Source organism: Aquila chrysaetos, chromosome 25 (genome assembly GCF_900496995.4).
Source record: "Aquila chrysaetos chrysaetos chromosome 25, bAquChr1.4, whole genome shotgun sequence".
Lineage (NCBI taxonomy): Eukaryota > Metazoa > Chordata > Aves > Accipitriformes > Accipitridae > Aquila > Aquila chrysaetos.
In genome coordinates, this window is record NC_044028.1 from 7545440 (window position 1) to 7566215 (window position 20776).

Genomic DNA, 20776 nt, shown 5'->3' on the forward strand with positions numbered 1-20776 from the left:
GCTGCTGCAGATCAAGGGTTAGCTCCTCAGCTGGTATCAGCTGGCCTTGATTTCAATGAAATGCCATCTAATTATATCAGCTGAGGATCTGGTCCACAATGCTTAATTCTTCCATTGGCTGGAACAAAGAGCTGCCTGGCAGTGCAAGAACAAAACCTGTTATTGTTGTTGCTAGAGCGATGCGATTGGCCTGTGGAGGGATCACATTTGCTCTAGTCATTCAAGTGGAGCAGTAAGCTTACATATAGCTACATTACAAAGAGGCTGAAAAATTACCTTCTTAAGTGGTAGGCTGTCATAAAGAAAATTAGCTGTTAGGAGGTTGTGTTCTTATCTAAAAATGATTATTTAAACTAAGTCAAAACAAATTATCTTGATGTGCGTGACGTAAGAGCATGCACTATTTGAGTTATCGTAATTTTGTCTTCCAATAACAACTGATTCCTTTAAGAAGAATTGTGGTCAAATAACCTGTATTCCTTGTGGAGTTTCTGAGTTCAGGTAATAGTGCATGAATCTTAAAGTGTATAAAACATGGCTTGCTAAATTACACATAAAATCATTTTGCAGATTCATTGAAATTGATGGAGCTACATGATTTATGCCCGGAGAAAATGTGTCCTGATGCTAAAACAAGATGTAGTTACACATGCATGCAGGAAGTTTCTGCATGCTGCAGTGTGCAGTCACACACAGACCCATTTGAGTGCATACAAAGACACAAATGCATGCACACATGAACAGTTTAATTGTATACTGAAGAAGCTCTTCTGGGAATTCTTTTTCTGTTGCTGTCTAATTTTGATTTGTATGGATGCTTTGACTTCTTAACTTGAGCTTTTTTTCCTCTTGGCTGGCTACGTTTTCAATCAGATAATTTTAAAAAACCTGAGGAAGTAAGAGAGCAAACCGCAAAGACATTTTAAGCATGCCACAGCCTGAAATAGAAATTTAAATACTAATAAAAAACCCTCATGGGAGAATCTTACAACTAGGCAGTGTAACCTCACAGGCTGCAAATTACTCTGCCCCCAGGAGACACCAGGACTCTCCCCAACTCGGATGCTCCCTGCCTATGTGATGCTGGAAAGCTGCTTCAGTTCTGTTTCCTCATCTGATAGGAAGGATAACCTAGAGCATTTTGAGATCTATTAAAAGCCACTACCGGAGAGGGACAATGATGATATTTAGGTCTCGCTTCTTTGGAGAATAAGTCATACTCCTGACTTTAACCCCACAAGAAACTCAAACTCTTAAAAACATTCTGCATAGGAAAGTCTGAAACACTGGGACTTCAGGTGAGTCTTTGAGTCATGAAATGCCTTAAACTTAGTACTGTCCCTATACAGACAAGCAATCATGTATCCCTAAGGACATTGTGATGTGATTGGAAATGCAAAGCAGAGTGAGTCTCTCTAATGAGAGCAGGGCTTGTGAGAACCCCCTCGCACCTCCTCTTTTCCCCAGTCCCCTCTGTTTTTCTTGCATCCTGTCCTTAAAAGTGTTTTCCTGAACACTGCTCAGACGCAATCACAGATCCACTTTTGGTAATTTGATATTAAAGTTACTGAAAACTTTGACCACAGAGGATTCTTGTGCAATAGTTGTCACTTAAAAAAAAAAAAAAAAACAAAACCCAACCAAACAAAAAAAAACCCAAAAAGCCTCTTTTTCCCAACAGTTGATGATATTTTTGTCTAATCAAGCCTTGCCATAAAACTCACTCCAAGCTTAAAGAAAGACATGTGAAAGGCAGGTGCTTGCAAAGGGTGCTTGAGTTTCCAGCAGCCCTTTTTCTTTCCCACCTCCTGAATTGTTGCTTAGTAGGTCACAGTGAGAACACAATTCTGTAAAAATTTAAAAACGTACCCTCTCTGTGTTCCTAGTCCCTAACAAATATGTAGCTTTAAAAATTTATTACCTTCCTTTCTAACTAGATTTCCTTTCTAATGAATTGCCACTTGCCCTGCGGTTCAGGCCTCTCCTTGCCCCGTTCTGCCAGGGTGTCCCGGTGCTGCCGTAACCCGGCCGAGGCAGCAGCTCCAATCCCAGTCTGCGTGGTTCCTGCTAGACGCCCTTGAGATCTGAATTAATCCGTTTTAGCCTGAGTTAAGGTGGGCCCAGGGCTGGCTTGGCCTTTCCCTTGATGAAGGTGTGGGGAGTTTGCTGTTGGGTTGTGCGGGGGGGGGGGGTGAGGGTCTCGGGTGTCTCCCTCCCTCCCTTCCCATCAGCAGGACGGCATTTCCTCGAACCGTTTTGTCGCCAGTTTTTTCTACAGTTTTGGTCCTAAATTTGTCTTTATTTCCCTAAGGGTTTTTTCACACTGTCTCACTTTCTTGGGTTGTTCTATTGATATGTTGCAATAGTAAACCGTAGCGATTAAACGCGGTTATCTTGCATTCGCCGTTGAAGGTGGGAGGATGTGTGTAGCCCTCATGGTAAAGCAGCCGTGCTGTTACGAGGGAGGGATGATCTATGAGTATGGGAGCATGCCAGGGTGTTGGGGGCAGGTTTGTTTTCTGGCTCTCTTATTTCTTGTCAGGCCTTGAGCTTCTCCACGGGATGTGTTCAAACACTTGAGACAGCTTAGGTGCCTGAGCTGGAAGCATAATTGCCGTAGACTCCCTTGTAAGTCAGACCTAATTGCCTTTGGGGTTGTCATTTAGTTGAGAGACACCAACACAGATTTCCATATATAGGTTGGAGTAATAAGACTTGATTTATCTGCTCTGTCTCTTCAGAGGGGGGATGCTTTGAGGCAGGGCCTATCCTTTATTCTGTGTTTGTACAGTGCCTGCAGCAAGAGAGCAGTGTCCGCGGGTGGAATACAGGTTAGAAGAAGGATGGGGATAATATATATGCACAGTGCCTGTAATCCAGTGGTGAAAGCACTTGCTCGCTTACCTTCTCTGCTGGAAGGTAAAAACTTTGGGCAGTTGCCAAGAAAAGTGTCAAGGTTATAACTCTCGGGTGGGCTGCAAACATGAATGTCAGACATGCAAAGTGAAAGTGGTTTCAAGTGCAGGCTTTTTCTTTCTCTGGTTCTTTGAAGACTGAGGTAACTTAAAAAGAAAAAAAAAAAAGGTTTCCATGGAAATTTTTGAAACCAAAGGAGTGAATATTAGTGTGCACTTTGTTCTATGTTCTTTACAGCTGATAGAAGTCACAGTGTAAATGGACCTAACTGCTGAGTGACCTTTGACAAAACCAGATAGGAAGTCTTTGTTGTTGTCAGTGATGGTGATTTTTTTTTTTTTTTTTTCCCCAAGGTAAGAAGTCTTTTTCAGTGAAGTGATTCTCTAGTTTTAACTGAAACTTTGAGACAGGGACATGGTGACGAGATAGAGATTGCAGTGAGTAACAAGGCTCAGTCAATTATTGACTAGTCCATCTCGGCACCTTTGTTTTCTTTGCTGACAAAATATCACGACCTCTGTATACAGAGCTGAGCCTGCAGGAACCAAGCATTGACCATTCTGGGTGTCACTGTGAGAAAGGAACATTTTCTTGTTACAAAGTGAATTGAATTCTCTCCTTGCAAAGCTTTTCCTATTATCTTTTAGATTAGCGCTCTGTACATGGCTGTCTGCTCTGATTTCTGTCCTTTCTCATAGGAAAACATGCAGAATAGGTACAAGCCAGTGCAGTTGCTGTTGTCTTGTAAAATATTCCAGAAACTCAAGTAAAGCTAGCTAGAGCAGGGCTAGTGTGGCCCACATCTCAGCTGGGACCCTTTAGATGTGACTGCCATACACACAAATGCTAATATGGTGACTTCTATAAATATGAATCCTCCTTCAGATGGCATATCTGCTGTTTCTGCTGGAGCTAATAGTTTCAAGAGCACAAGGGGTTTGTAGTAGCAGTGGCTGCAAAGCTCTGCTATGCTCACATTTTGCTGCGTGAAGGTATACATCTCTCTATCTCCTTTCCAGCTGTCTTCAAATATAGATTGTGCCCTTCTGGCGGGTTAGTTGGGGCCCAGGGACTGGACTTCTTTGTGCTTTTTGCAAAGGTGTTACTCCTTTCAGCACTGATGTCGCCAGAAAAATCTGAAAAAGGGCTAATGCTGGAGATCCCCGAAGGGGTAGTGCCGTGTCCCTGGAGCTCCTTGCCTTGTTGTGACATGGAAGAGGCTGCTGCAGTTGGATCAGTTCCCCTCAGCTTGAGGTGGCAGCAAAACCTGACTGGATTCCTTGTTTGCTCGCTGAAGTCAACAGGAGCTCTGATTGTGGATCTTCAGCTTGGCAGTTTGATATTCAAGGACCAAACGGATTGAAGGGCTGGTGAAGCCCTTGCACGTAATGCCATCACCAGGAGTAGAGGTCCTGCTCAGCTCGTGGTGGAGACCTTGTGCATAACACCAGCAATGTGAGTAGAGGTCCTGCTCAACGCGCTAATGGTCAACACTTTGCTGGACCGAGTTCTGCAAGACCCACATTCATAATATTGGAGACCTTCATATAATGTAAGGCCACAAAGATTTTTTTGCTTGTTATCATTAAGGTCCACTTTAGAATTCCAGTCTACAAATGGAAATGAGGTAGGTAAGTCAAGTGCTAGGGGTAATAAAGTGAGAATTAAAATTAATATTTGTATTTAGTTAAGATGTGGATTGATGCAATGAGGTTCCTTGTATCTGATTGCTTCTGTGCCACAGATAACAAACAAGCCAGAAAGAAAAATAAAAATTGCATGAAGAGCAAAGTAGCAGCAAATCCAAAAATGCTTCAAAGACAGAACATTGGAACTGGTAGGGTTTTAAAAAAAAAGAAAAGCTTTTGGAAAGAAACATTAAAAGGATAAACATCAAAGGCAGAACAAAAGGAAATGGGGACAAATAAATTAAAGAACAAAATTATGAAGCGAAAGAACAAAATGTCTTGTATAGAAGGACTGAAAATGAAGGACACGAAATAATAAAACAAGGAAATAACAGACTATGAGATGCAGCTTTGAGTATCATTTGTGCAGGTGCTAGCAGTCCAGTATGAACACTTGCTTTATACTTCCTATTTTATTTTCTTCCACTTACTTTATTGTTTCTTAACCCAGAGAAAATAATTATAGGTTCCTTCTAATAATAATTACAGGTAGGCTGTGCCTTCTGTGTTACCCTAGAGACCAGAGGTAGAAATAGCACTGTGAGTAGTCAAGAACTGCTTGGATGCTTTGCTTTGTACCACTGGCAGCGGCAGAAGTGGGTGGAGGGCTCGCAGATGGCAAAGGGCAGAGCGCGAGTATGTGCTTGAATTTGGGTAGGCCTTGGGGGTGTGTGTAACGGTAGGGTGGAGGCTGCCTTCCCTAGGGAGTCTTTGATGGAGGACTCGCACCGAGTGACTTGTCCTGTCTGCCACCTACGGCGAGGTGCAGAAGAACATAGGAACTACCACTGCCAAGAAAGTCCGTAGGGTTACTTTCTGCGCCAGGGAAGATGCTATTTGCCAGACTCTTGGCACGTAGCTGTTACTTGGAAACTTGATGTGGAGATCAGCATATAAATTAGGACCAAAAGGTCCTGCTGTGCAGCTGCTCCAAATGTGCTCCCCCTGCACTGATGCTCGGGGCGCAGGGACAGCAGCGCTGGGGTAAGGGACGAGGCTTGCTGCGGGTGTACGGTGTGTGACAGATGCCCAAGCACACTCCAGGGTGAACCCATTACAGAGGCAGCACAAAAGTCAGCTTAATCGCTCTATTTTCCACCTGGTTTTGTGTTACAAACCCGTGGCAAAATGAGAGTGAAATGGCCAGTGGATCTCACAAGTCCAGCCAGACCCAAACTGTTTTCCTTGTAAAAGACTTCAAAGAAACCAGCTGAACCTTCCCCTCCATACTTGGTCTGGCGTTTTGGTTTGCTCTCAGAAGGGAGACATCAGCATTGCTGCAAAACGGTTCAGGAGGGGTAAGGATGCTGGAAGGCACTGAAATACAAATAGCCTTACCCCAGGGGGAAATATTGGCAGTTTGTATGCCCCTGTAGCCTCTTTTCTGCCATTAAATTTATAGAGGCTGCGTTCCGATGCAGCAGCACTTTCTCATCTGCTTCTTCATTGCAGTGGCAGCGAGAACATGCTCCTGTTTGTACCCCACAGTAAGTGCCTTCTAAAGTAATTTAGTTCTTCACTTACTGGCACCTGACAGCCAGAAGGGCTGAGAAACAAACAGCAGAAAAGGAGAGTGAGGAGAAAAAAGGACTGAGGCTTAGAGAGGTGAGAGACACAGCAGTGGCAATTGCTTCTGAAGTCTTTTAATAGAAAGGTCTGTGGAAAATTATTTTCTCCTTTTCTTTGCTCTCCAGACCCCAGCATTCAAAGGGCAGGCGGCGACTCCGATTGCTGCCAGCCGGAGCCTCCAGAAGTGCTATCCTTTCAACTTGGGCAGGCTAACGCCAGTAGTGGGAAAACTTGCCCTGGGTGCTGAATATGCACATTTGCATTCTTGAAACCCAAGCTGAACTTTTATTTAGTCTTTCTGAGTCATGATTTAAAAAAAAATAAAAGTGCAGGGATCACATTTGTGGAGAAAAGCAGCAGGAACGGCTTTCTGGCACAAACATATGCAAGCCATATTTCTCCAACAATAATTTCCCATGGAAGTTTAACCTCTGAAGGACACTAAAGTTAAATTGAACTGTAGGGTTTGGAACATAAGGTGGTATTGTCAGTCTGGCAAGTCTGACAGCCATAGAGCAGTAACACAATATAAAAGAAAATGGTACACCCATATTTAGAGCAAAAAAACAAGGAGCTCTTCCCAGAGTCCGCATTAATGCTGCCATCCCTGTGTGACTATGGCCATGTCATTTAATTTCATTGCATCATCTGAAAATGGGTGTGAAATTAGTACCATATGCAGCCGGCATATAAAGGCCAGGGGAATAAATCATAGTGAGAGAAGATCACATTGTCCTTAAAGAGGAAAAATTTGAGACTCTGCACATCTGAAACAACTGTACTTTCTCATCTGCCCGGTGGGTAAGCGGGCACATGGTGAGCACTTGCCCTGCTTGGGGTGAGGGGACCCGATGGCATCTCTGTGTCATAATCTGCCACAGAAGGTAGACGAGCCTTGTAACTCACCCTATAGAGGACTGTCCCCTAATGGCAATGGGCTGGGACCTACATATGCTAGGGGCTGGCTGTGGCTGGGATGGCGGGGCCAGCCAGATGTGCCTTTGCTAATAATAACAGGAATTGCCTTACGAGCAAAGCTCCATCTGGGTCGCTTGCGTAAGCCGCGGGGTATCGGCTCGTCTTCTCCTGGACAGGTTATGTAACCGCATCAGAAATCAAATATCCAATCTGGATTTCACCTTTTTCTGAACATCTGGTTGTTCGCGTTTTAGGCCTGCTGATTTTATAAGGGTCCTGGCTAGAAATAGGTCTCCTCACATGCAGGCATGGAAAACAAATGCTGAAGGGTTGCCAAGACAATGACCTTGGAATTAACCTTCAAATTCAAGTGAATATCTTTATATTTTCTTCACTCGGCTCAAAGTTTCAGTAAGAGCGGCGTTGTGGTGTGTTGGCCTCTCTAGCCGTAATTCAGCACTTATTTGAAAGAGTCCCTCTTTCCTCTAAAGCTGCATTGCCACCTTTGAGATCAGGGGAGAGGAGAGGAGGGCACTGGAGCCCTGCGATGAGCCGGTATGTGACCTGAAGCTGGTGGTGTCTACAAAAAGAGTCCAGTTGACTTCAGCAGGCTTTGGGGTGAGCTTGTAAAAGGCTGCTGGCAAGGCGCTCTGCGGTTCCCTCGCAGCGTTTTAATTTCCTCCCTTTGCTGGTCTCAGATAGTCTGAACCTGCTGACCTTTGGTGCACACTGATCATTTTCTGTTTTTCACCGGGGAGGCAAAACTCAGGACAAGTTTTGCTGGAGAATTGTCAGAGAAGCGATTGCAGCTTTTAATTTGCTTGACTTGCTGGCTGAGGTCCACGTTGGCAGATATTTCGGTAGCTCGTTATTGTTGGAGGCTTTTCTCAATGCGTGTTCTTCAAAGCTATGCTCAAGGTATCTGGTACGCCCTGATCTGTGTCCCTTTTACAGTCAGCTTCAGGATCCCCTTCTCGAGTAAGCGAAGTCAATGGGATTGCATGTCACAGCAGCAGCACGTAAACATGAAGAAAGGTTTCACGGCCTTGTTCTTAATGTTTTTAAGCCCAGGGACTTTGAGGAAATGAGAAGATAAGTATGATAGTCTGTTCCTTCAAAGCCCCCCCAAGCATTTTTAACTGCATTTCTAATTATCATAGCAGATAATAAATACATGCACCCATGCACATAAAACAGCATTATTTTGTGCTTAGTCCATGTGTTTCATGTAGAAATCTGGATGACAGCCAGATCAGTAAATGACTCTGCTTTTTAATGGAAATCAAAAACACAACAGATGTACTGTATACTGAAAAGAGTTAAAAATAACTGTTTGCAATCTCTATGCTTGCCTTTAAACAAAATACATAATATACAGAGCAGTGGTTGTTTAGCATATGGAGACTTTAACACTAATAATTGCCTCCACTATTTCTGAGAATTTGCCAGGTTTATGCAGGGGGGCCTTGAAGTTAATGACAAGTTTCACAGACAGGATTTCTGCTAACATTTTAAGCACTCTCTCCGTGTTCAAACCCTCTGACTGCTATGAGCTGTGAAAATCTTTATGACTACTTGCATGTTACAATAACTTTTGTGCAAAGATGTGCAAATGCCTAATAGCAGTTCGTTCCCATCCCTGCCCTGCTCGGGAGCTGGGTATTTTTATTTGCTTTGTATCTGGGTAAATTGAGAAGTTAATTCTGGGTCACACAGCAAACTTTTTAAATGCTGGTGCCTCTTTCTTATGACTGGTAGCAATTCTTTCTCACTACAAATCAGAATAACTAGTTCAGCATTACATGGAGGATTGGCTGCATCTGGCAAAACTGGATTAATTCCAATGTGCTGCATAATTCCAGACTGACTGCCATCCTTGCGAGAAAAGGATTTGTCTTTAAGAGTTAATTTAAGTGCTATCCCAATGTGTACATCTTCCAGTGTGTTTGGAGTCATTGCAGCTGTCAAATGACTAGGGAGCCTTTATGTAAGTAATTTTGACAATACACATTTGTAAGCTAGTGTAAGAAAACATTTTCTTCCTTTATGAATATTATATAGTGGAAGAGCTTCATCTCCACGTCACGCTTTAATGCAAAACGGTTTTAAATAGTCTCCATGTAAGATACTCCGTGTAGACTCAGAAAGAACTTTTAGGGAACAATTAACCAAATTACCTGAAAGGCTGATTTTTTTTAAGAGGAATTTTACCTATTTCTGCCAACTTCCATACAGTACATTTTTGATTCAATATGGTGCTCTTGTTTAAAAAAGACCTTGTTTTCTTAGAGTGCTAAAAAAAGACCTTTGAAACACCATGAGACTATAGTGATGAGTTATGCTGGAGAAAGCAATATTATATCTTTCATCATTTGTCTGGTGTCCTTGCCAAACTTCTAATTTAGCAGCGCACAGTAGTGCACCAAAGTGAGTCATGAATTCTTCAGTATAATTACCACGCAGTGCAAAACCGAGGCTAGAGAAGTCTGAACCTTTTCCTGTCTGTCGTTTTTCCCTTCTACTCACTTTTCAAATACCATATGCTTTGCAGGAAAGCTGTGCATTGCATCACAGCTTCAACCCTGTTCTGAGCAGATATGATTAAAAGCTAAATTTTGAGTTAACAACTAAAAGTCCTTTTCTGTGGGACAGGCACAAAAGAAAAAAAAAAAGTGTTTGGATTACTTTTGCAGCTAGAATGTGGTTTTTAGGGAAAAAACCCTGGTAGGCATAGCCACTGTAGAGTTGTAGGACTTGATATGAGATCTAAGTAAATGCTGAGGGATAGTCTTGTTGACATTTTAAAATTAGTTTTTCCTTGAATTGATTTTTATATCCTCATATTTGTCTTGCCCACACATTTTAGAAAGTGATCCTTACACATGAGGTAGTTGCAAAGGGCAATTGGAAAACTCTCGCATTCATTCAGGGTCTGACCCCATGAATAACTCAATTGCTGAAGGGTCCCAATGACTTTTTGTATTATTGGTGAGGTGTGAAGGTGCACCTGCAATCTGGAGTTTCAAAATTGCTACTGTATCCAAATTCATGTGCATTTAAGTGCATTCATCGAGGATCACTAATTTTTACCTATTTTGTAAGTGCATGTAAGGGCTCGGCTTCTTCTAAAAGATCATTACAAAAGACAAAATTCTTTACAAAGTTGCCGACAAGTGAAGTCTTTCTTCAGAAAGAGCTGTTTCAAGTTGTTTTTGAAACTTCACATCTTCCAAGTTGCCGCACATGACTGTTAATTTCAACAGGAGTCTGGAGTGGGTAAGAACTTAGAAATTCAGCACAACTTCTCCAATACAGGGGAGACTTATGTTTTTTCAGACTGTGCGAGAAGACGAATCACGTTTGCAGATGTGCTAACTTAAACGTGTTGATATGTTAAATATTACCTCTGTATTTGAATTATTCCTGCCTCCTTGTCCATGTTGGAGGATGATTGCAGCAGAGGTACTATCAGAGAGAGCATAAGGAGTTGAGATGCTGCAGATCTGGGGGATGTCACTTCCCCCAGCTGCTGCGGGGATGGTCAATGTTCAGTGGCGTATCGTTTCTAGGTGTTGTGAAAAACTGCTTCCTGAGCTCTTAACTGCATAAATATGCTTCCTGCAGAAGGCACAGAAAAATGTGGTTGCGTTTCTGAAGGCATAGTTACATTTCAGAGAGCTACTATAGAAGTAGTGCTGTTGCAAGGTCCAACTACATGACCCTCCCCACCTCCTTCTTAATATTTCCCTATTTGATAGGGAAATGTGCCTTTCAGACATAAGTCTGTTCAGCAACTCTGGATGAAAGATAATTATTTTCTAAGTGTGACCATGGAAAAATATAATGACAAAAGATGTTGCAAACTCCCCTTGCCTTTCTGGAAACTTCTTCCCCACTTTACCCATTACTGTTCTGGTTGCCGTATCTTGATTCTAGCTTGTGGCTCAGCCCTGCACTTGTTTCATGCTTGGATAAAGGCAATTAAAGCAAGGGGCTTGCCTATGTGAGTGGGGCTGTACAGATGCAGGAACACTCAACACTTTGCTGTCACTGTGCTCTACCCACACTACTAAAAAAACTCTCAAAGACCCTTTTTCAGTAACTGCATTAACTAAATTAAATAGCCTGACAAATTCCCAGATGTGTCATTTCTTTCCTTTTCATAACTGTGTTTATAGGAACGCACTGTGGTGAGAAGTTCATTCTACATCCATGCTGAATTAGATATCTTGGGGTTTTTTTCTGAAATGGACTGTTTCAGAATGGCAATGTTGCTGTTGTAGGAGCTTATATGGAGGTGAGACTACCTAGGCTAATGGGTTGTTATGTACACGCTATTCCTTTGCTGGCAAGTTGAATAATAAGTTAGATATATAAGAGGCATTGTTGTTCAGGTTATGGAGATGTTAGGCTTGTCCATTATGTGATCTGCTCTCTTCAGTTGCTGCAGCATCAATAGTGTTTCTCCTGATTAATTGTTTTGTAGTTCCACAGATGCATGAAGACTTTCAAAGCACAAGTAAAAACACTTTCTAAAAGAGTCCATAGCCTAAGTGTGAGTGTACATCAAGAGGAGATAAGAGCAAATGATAGAACATACTTGGTATGAAAGACAACATAATTATGTGAGAAGCTAGTGTAATCATCTGGGACAGGTGAACAAATCAATTGTTTCGATGAGAGCATGTTGGTTGGAAAACTTAGACGAGAGCTGCTGAGAAAGGGCTTATACCAGAGATGAGGCATGGTGGATCAAATCCAACAGGACACTTCAGGCACTGGGACAGCACAAACAAACCGTGCCCTACTCACTGTGATTATAATAGCTGCCTTAGAGAGATGGGTTCAGTCTGAAGGCTGCATTACTTTGATTTTTGTCAATTAAAGTCTGATGCAATTAGATGAAGCCCTTGCTCTGCATACTTGACACTGCAAGATGCTGAGGAGGCTGGCCCGGATCCAACAAAGCACTTAAGTGATTCCATTAGCTTAAATGGCACTACCTGTATGCTTAAAATTAAGCATGCACTTAAGTGCTTTGTTGGGTTGATGCCAGTGTGTACAATGGGTGGCAAGATCAGATTCGTAGTGATCACCAGACTCTTGTTTTGATTTTTGCATGCAGGAGGTCTGGATGGTTTCGTTTTTTTGCCTCTTTAGGCCCACTCTTCAGGTTGTGATTTTGATAAAAGTAAGTGGCAGGGCTAAATAAATCACCCCCCAAAAGTGCTTCTCTCACAGAGTTTTTACAATGCATACTGTCAGAAACTGTTCAGCCAGAGTAATGCCAAACTGAGCCATTCCAGTTAACTGCCTCAAACACTTTAGTGTTGTTAAACACACAGCCTAATGCCTTGTAACCTGTGAATGTTGTTTGGGAGCAGCTGAAGAATGTTATTTGAAATGGCTGATGTTCTTGACTGAATGAAGGATGCATAGCCAGATGCCTAATGACATTCTTGGATTAAATGGAGCTATAGTCTGTGTATAATTGTGGTAAAACGATATCATAAAATACTATAATTATTATTACTTGGTTTATATACTGTTCTTAAAAATCCCAAAGGCACTGTTAATTCAGAAGTAAGCACATCCACTAAGTCTGGAAAGTTAGAGGTAGTACAGGTGCAAGAGTCTATGGAGAAATTTGAAATGATTTACCCTAAATTAAAGAAAATGGGCTTGGAAGGGACCTCAGGAGGTCATTTAGTTCATCTGTCTCTTTAAACCACCAGCACCATATATTCTCCAGTCTCCCTAAGCTATCTGTTCCAGGGCATAACAGTCTTTACCATTAGAAAGTATTTCCTGACGTCAGAATTGAATTTCCCTAGCTGTAATTTTATCTCATTATTTCTTGTCTAACCTACCATGCACATGAAGAATAGATTATTCCCTTCCCATCTGCAGCATCCTTTTACAGCAGTCTCAGGGCAGCGCTGAGCTACTGTTCCTCCATGTGCGTCTCCCTTCCTGCATATTTTTTTGCAAATTTTCACACTTCCCTCATTTCCATCCCTCTAGGATCTTGCTCTGGACAACCAGCTGTGAGGGACTAAGAAGGGAGCTGAGCTCCTAGGGTTTTAGGCAGCAAGAAAGTCTGGTGGGTAGAAGAAATTCTGCCTTGCTGTATGTCATCAGAGGGTATCAGAATGCCAAGTCCCAGCACACAAGCCCGTGCGTGTGACTTCATTGAGATGGCTTTTTTATTAAAGAAACATTTAATTTTTCAACCTTCTAATTTCTTTTACTTAGCAGTAAGTGCTAGAGGAGACAAAGCGGTGGTCAGCTGCAGCTGCTGCTGAAAGGTCTGTGTTTTCCCTGGGAAGCAGGTGGTGGATTTGCATTCTTGCTCTTCCCGTGTGACTGCTGACGCGCTCCTCACAAAGGAGTCTCAGTTCTGATGCTGAATTTTGGTTCTGTTGGGCAGCGGACAAAAGACTGATGCAGTTTACAAGCCACGCTGCAATTTCTGCAAGCCTTGGCTGGTCAGGCCTTCAGGAGACACCCAGAAGCTAGACAGAGTATAAAACAGAAAAAGAGAAGGGAAGCAGCTCCTGGAAGTCCTCTGCGCTGCTTTAGCTCAAATTCAAGAAAGCCCATTTCAGGCTTGGGATGTTTCAGTTACATTCCAGTGACTGATTTCTATTTTTCTATTAAAGGATCAGGGTTTTTTAACAGCTTGGCACACTTGATAGCCTTATCTCAGCATTTGGGCACATCTTAGGTGCAGAGTTTTCCTCAACCAGCTCTACCAGTATTAAAAAGAACTTTTTTTCTGGGAATATCCCTGAGGACAGCCTGGGAACATCAGGAATTCAGAGGGCAGCTCTTGCATTGCACACTTTTACTGAGCCCTTTCCTACATATGCATGTGCATGGCTCTTTTTATTATTCCCGAAGCACCCCAGGAGACTTCTGCAATGCATGGCCCTACCTTCCTTGCAGCTTTGATAACGCTCTTGTGTTGACAGATGATACTCACGTGGGTGCAAAGCCAGTTATATTTACACTCTCCCAGAAGGCTCAGTGCAGTTGTCACAACTTGTCAGTGGTCAGGACCAAACAGTTTGCGGTCGGTATAAAGATATTTTTCTGTTACAGAATTTGGTATGTTTAAAAAGAAACTGGGTGACTGTGATTATTAAGATATAATCAAATGCATTAAGGTAACTATTTCCTTCACCATTATTAAATGAGAAACCTGGCAATATAATCTTTCCTTCATTCTCTTTTTCACTTTTGTGGTAAAGAAATGAAATGAAAGCAATCAGGAGCTCCAGGAGCCTTTTTGCATTGTGTATTTTTGTTGTCAAAAATCATAAAATAAGTACTTCTGTCATGTAATTTTGGTTTAAAATTTTCCCAGAGAAAATCTTTCCTTATCATAGCTCCGAAGTGTTCCCCTAAATGAGAATTAGGTTCTTAATTCATCAAGGTAATTTGGAAAACTCTCCCTTAAACCTCACTTGCAATATGTACGTTTCCTTTTCAGGTAGTCTGCTTAATTTTTAGTTTCCTATATGGTATATTTATTTGTTTACTAAAGCTTATATAATTTATTTTAAATCCTTCCTAAGAGTTAAGGGATTAGGAAATGATGGGTTATAGCAATAATTTTTAGATCATGTTTAATATCTTAAATACTTCACTACAGCAGGTTAGTCACCAGCCTTTACCTTATAAAGCCTCATTTAAACATAATACTCAAAGATAAACGTTGTAGAAATTACCGTTTAACTCTTTTGTTTGACATGAGCTTACAATGTTTCCTCAACTGAGGAAAATGAGGAAAACTGAGTTGAAATGGTTGAATTCCATTATCTTTGATTCAGCTCTTTTTTAAAACTGATGATCTTTTCACAGTTTGTCTAATGACTCCCTTGAGTTTGTTAACCTTTGGAATTATACCATTTAATTTTTCATCTATCTCTTAAATCAATTTATATAGTAGATTCAAGACAATTTCTTCATATTCTAGATTAAGCACTCTGTTTCCACTAGAAACTGGAGTTCTAATTAGACCTCCAAGGTTGAGGTCTTCTGACATGCTTTGCCAATGCTGGTCTTAGACTGATCTAACTGTAATAACGCAGACTGGCAATTTCCACTGGGGGAGGCCTCAAAGGTAAACTGGGAGATCTCAAATGTCATTCAGTCAAGTAGAAGAATACTTTTATTCTCACTTTCCAAAGTGATAAAGTGAATGAAAGGGAAGCAAAATGACTTGTGCAAGGTAACGGAGGTAATTCAAAAGTCCTCATTGTGAATGGCAAGATGCCATTCATTTCAGTGGTTCTGGAGCTTTTCTCCTGAATCAGGGCAAATGAGACTCAGCGGATATATCTTCCGAGCCAGTGGACGATGTGTACAAACCTTTTTCTCCAGCTTAATTTGACTGGTCTTTACACCGCTTATGTGCATGCAGGTGCTCAGCTGTGTTCTGGGTGAATGAGATCTGAGTCTTGCCTTTACTTCTTTCTTACTTTTCTAGTTGGTTAGAAACAGAAGAATGAGAAGAAACCTAGAGCTTTGAGGTGTTTTGGGGTTTGACCTCTGAAACAAGTAATTCAGTGAACCATAGCTGAAAATGAGGAAATAAGAGTATTATGATTGAGAAATGTGAGAGGAAAATTCAGGTGATCAAGTCAATGACAGTTTCTTCAAATTAGACTTTTCACTGACTTCAGTGAAATCCTGGATTGGGGCTGCAGAACAGTGTATTTTCAAAAACAGATATAAAAATGGTTTGTCAGGAATCAGACCCGCGCATGACCGTAACCTCTCTCTCCACGTCACAAGGCAACTGTGAAATCCAGCTCTACAAACAAGAAGTCTAAAATAAAGAGATTTTCATTGTCGTGTGGAGCCCTACCATCCATGAAACCAAGATTAAGAATATCTTGTGCTACACCACTAGGGATGTGGATGATTTTGCTAGCAGATTAAGTCACTTCATGGTGTTTACTATCACGGTTAGTCGCATCTACACTGTTATTAAGGGAGCTTCACTTCCAGCCACAAAGTCTTTTCAGAAACATGAATGGGACCCAAAAGTCTTCTTATGGGAATAAAACTTCAGTTCACTAAGTGGCAGAGATGTTAAATCTTCTAGCTCTTAAATCCTGTTTTTCTGAGAGCTCACATGCCCTGGCAGAGCAACGTAGCACCGAGGTGCCTTAATGAGTTAGCCCTGAATCTTCCTGCTGGTGTCGGAATAATTGCTCTCAGCATAATTGCTCTCGGCAACTTTCCTGCTTTGTGTGTCCCAGCAGAAGTCTTTCCTCCCGTCTGTTTGGGTGCTGAGGCCTGCCCAGCACAGGGCAAAAGAAGTTTTATAGCACCTGCTTTTTTGACTGATATTTCCCCATTGCCTTTGAGTAAATGTTGTAGAGACAGTGGAAAGAGCTGGAAAAGTATGGATTATGGAAACTTGTTCTTTTAGAGACTGCTGAAGTGATCTTTGGTTAAGGCTGCTGAACTAGACTTCAGGGCGAATACATGAAGCAAGTTTGAGCTAGAGTAGCTGTGAGATGTTTACCTTAATGCCATTAGGAAAACTGCTGTAAAAGCTGCTTTTAGGCTGAATGAGGAAAGTCCTTGAGATACAATCAGGCCTCTCTATTTCTGTGCTTGCTCTGTGCCCATCCCTGGCAAGGATTTCTCATGGCACCTCTGCCAAAGCGAAGGCTTATAACCCTTAGGAACATGTTCTGTATTTCAGTGCTTTTATGGGCTCTCGGTTCCTTCTTGTTGGTTTCTTTTCTCATTCTGGGGAGGTGAGAGCATGGTTTTTAGTCCTCCAACAGGAGCATCCCACCTGTGTGCACAGCACGCAATATGCTAAAGCCCTTTATTCAAGGACAAGCAAGTGTCTTTCCTGCAGCATGTGTGCCGAGGGTCCCCAAAGCTGCCAGCATCTTTTATGAAATGCTGAGCTCCTGTTAGCCTGGGGAAGAGCCCTGACTTCTCACACTAATCCCTCCTGAGGTGATGCCATGCCCAAAAGGAAACATACGGAAATAAGCCTGTTCCCAGCAGCTCCCTCGCTGCCGCCTCTCCACTGGTGCCAAGTTCACGGTGGCAGGGAGACCTCGCTCATCTCCTGGCATGCCACTGTCACCTCCTGTTTCTGCGAAGCTGTCAGGATGGCTCCTCCAAGCAAATCATCTGTGTTTCCAGTGATAAATCCTATGATCCAGCTTCACCTTCCAGCAACTGGTGGGTCTTGGAAACAAGTTGGTTGGTGCTTGAGATGGCAAAGTTCCTCTCCGCATAATGCCCTGTGCCAGAGCCCTTACCCAGGGGCTGGGATGCATTTGCCTCCGGCTTCTTGCTCCCCAGCTCGCGTGGGTCATGTCACCGCAGAACTCTGACTCCTGAAGTGGTTTTCTGCCCCTCCTGAGTTGAGAGAAACTCCCTGCCATGTTTCCTCTCCAGTCCTTCCCAGGTTAGTGCTGTTGCATCTTCCCTGCCAGACCAGTATCACTCTCAGCTCTCCTGTTTTGCTCCTAGCCTCTGCTATGGCTGGCTCTGCTTTCCCACCCACAGGCCCTTGGAGCTGCTCTAGAGGTGGGGGGGAATTGCCAAGGGATTTTTTTTTTTTTTTTTTGGAAGAGGGCATCCTAACTGTGCCCCTACAAGGGAAGGAAAAAGTAATGCAGACTCTAAGTCCTTACCACTTGATCCCTGCGTTTGGTTCACAGTGTATGGAAGAGCTTTTCTTAGGGACAAGATGACTCTGTGTTCTGTCAGCCCTTCCCTGGAGGGTCGTACAGAAGTAATGTCCTCCTTTCAGTGCTGGACTAGGGGGATGGACTTTGCCCAGACTTTTTCTCCTTTAGTCTTTTTCCTCTCACCAAAAAAACCAAACTGTCAGCTCTGCCTCTGATAGAGGGGCAAAAGAAAAGTGCTTTTTATTAATTGTTGCATAGAAAATCAGCAGCAGCACTGCGAGGATGAATTTATCTTGCAGCTCTTCAGCTTGTACTTTAGTCATACTTTGTCAGCCAGACAATGCTCATCACTTGTATATTCTCTGGAAAGGTTTTTATATAAGTAAGGAGAACACACATATAATGAAATAACAAGTCTTGGCATTTCCTACAGAAGCAGCCAAACATTTGGCTGTGATCAGTTTTATTAAGAGGAGAAACTGCTAGAAACAATAGTGGCCCAAATAATTGATGAGAGAAGAATTTGATCTCTGGCCAGCGGCTGTAATAAATTTCTCTTGTTGGCTCAGTTCATTTACTGCAGGTAGGAGTCCTGTGCAGTGATTAAAGCAGCAAAATATTTTAGGCGCAAGAGAATGTAACAATTCTCCCAGTGAACTGGACAAAAATAGCTCCATGGGTAGATAAATGGAAGAGGAGGTGCTTTTATTTGAAATCCATTTTAAATTAGGGAGCAGTTATTTTTGTTCCTCACCCCTTGCAGGTGACAGTGAAGCAAAATGATATTTCTGGGACTATTGCCTTGTACAGACTACGTCCAGCCTTTTCATTAGCACCTTGGGAGCTGAGGCAGGGGAAAGGAGATGCCCTTTCTTGGTGTGATTGCCAGGCAGGAAGATTTGGGGAGATGGCCGGGCAGGAGGAGAGGGAAGGTCAGGCATTGCTGCAGCGGAGGGGAGGGAGAGCTTGTGAACACTCGTATTTTGGTTTGCTTTAACTATGGGTGGTGTTTGCAACCTGGATCTTCTCCCTCCCAGCATACAGGGCTGGTTAGCCACTGCAGGGCAGAGACAGGGAGCAGACAGGGCATGGAGAGGACCCTGCCCGGGGGGGGCAATGCCTGCTGGGTGCCCACCCAGCCCTGTCTCTTGTGTTCGCTCCTGTCGTATACGTAAAAGCATACCAGTGCTCTGCTCAGTTGCTTTTTGGGAGGACATTTGGGTAGTCTGGGGTGCAGTCACGTATTCTAAAGAGCGTTAGACCCAGGCAGAGAAAGCCCCGTTGCCTTTCGTCGGGGCAATGTAAGACTAGAAAGCACCACTGGGGCCAAAGACAGCAGCAGTTATTCATAACTCATTTAATCTGTGCAAGAAAATGAGTAAATAACAACATTGTCCTAAGAAACAGTTATGTTTAATGTTTCATTAATGTTTCGTGAATGTTGATAATTTTTCTTATATAATTTACCATGCTGGGCTCTTCCATCCCTGGAGTTCTTTCCAGATGGGATAGAGAATGCAAGAGAAAGAAAGCTGTCATGGCCATCAGCATGTCGTTAGAGTTAATGCAGGAGTTGTCAAATGATGCCTGTTTGCTGCTGAAAAGCTCTGTATTAGCACAAGGCTGCAAAACTGTAACATTTATCACCAGCAAGTGTTATTTGGAAAGATCATTTAGTATCTGTCAAGGCTCCTGTAATATTTTTTTGGCCAAAGAATTTAAGTGGGAAGATGTGTGCGTGCGCGCCTGCACTTCTGATTAATTGTAATCTCACATAATGCACTCCTCAGCTTGACATTTTTAAAGTAAGGGTAGGTTGGTTGATTCCTGAAATTAATTATAATTCAGATTTTGGAGTGTGAAAAACGGATAGAGAGCTTTCTATAAACCCTTTAGACACAGCTAGAATTTGGACTGATTTATTATGCACTTCTACTATGCTCTGCTGCTCATGTCACGAAATCTTTAGGAATTTATTGCAAGAAAATGGCTCCTTTTCACAAATTTGATGCAAAGATAAGATGGAATTGGTATTTTAATCGCATTTTGATAAAGGAAAACAAAGCCAGTCAGGGCTGTGGCCCTTGGTACACCTGAAGAATTGATTCTCTGGTGTCCGTAATTCAGAAAGAGTAAGAAAAACTTATATCTGTGTGAATCCCTGTGTGAAAATTTTAAAATCATAAAAGCTGACATATGCTGGGATATCTTATTTGCCTTCCCTTGCAGGAATAAATTAGCAAAGTCAAAATACTTCCTAGCACTTCAGAAGGAATAGTCTTTTGGTGGTTCTCCTTTAGGTGTTAAACTTATTAGTGCATTTCTTTAGTCAGATTAAATTGTCTTCAAGTTCTCCTGAAACTGTGGCAGCAGAGATACTAACTTCTGAATTCAACAAATGCCCCAAATAAAGGTCTGCTCTGGAGAGGATCTTTTGAAATTACAGCTGTCTGCACAAGGAGTTATTGAGAAACAGCCATGACATTATGAAGACTGCTGTCTTAATCTGAATCACCTTTCGTGTGTAAACATGGTTAACTTTATCACACTTAATCTTTAATATAAATGAGGAAACTTTCCAGCTAAGGATTACAATATAGGCATACCTGCATGCTCTGAAGTCCAGAAGATGGAGGAAAAATATAGTGAAATGCTGTCTAGGCTCTTGTAGAATAACTCAGATGGGCAATTTGGATCTAAAGAAATGTTTGTAGCAGTGTGATGGGTATCAGCATATCTCCATCGGGTATCAGAGCCTCACTGGGAGCTGCAAGCAGATTGTAACAGAAGAACAATAAGATATTTTTTTTCATTAAGCTCTTCCCTGTTGGCTAAGAAAGATAAGAAAGCCTCCTCCCCTACTTGACTCATGCAGTAGATAAGATAAAGATCTATATATAAGATAAAACTTAAGTGCAGCAGGAACTTGGAAGAGCCATTTTCTTGGAGACAAGTCTTAGTAGGCATCAGTTTGAAAAAGAAAATAGACATTGATTTATACTGTGTTAT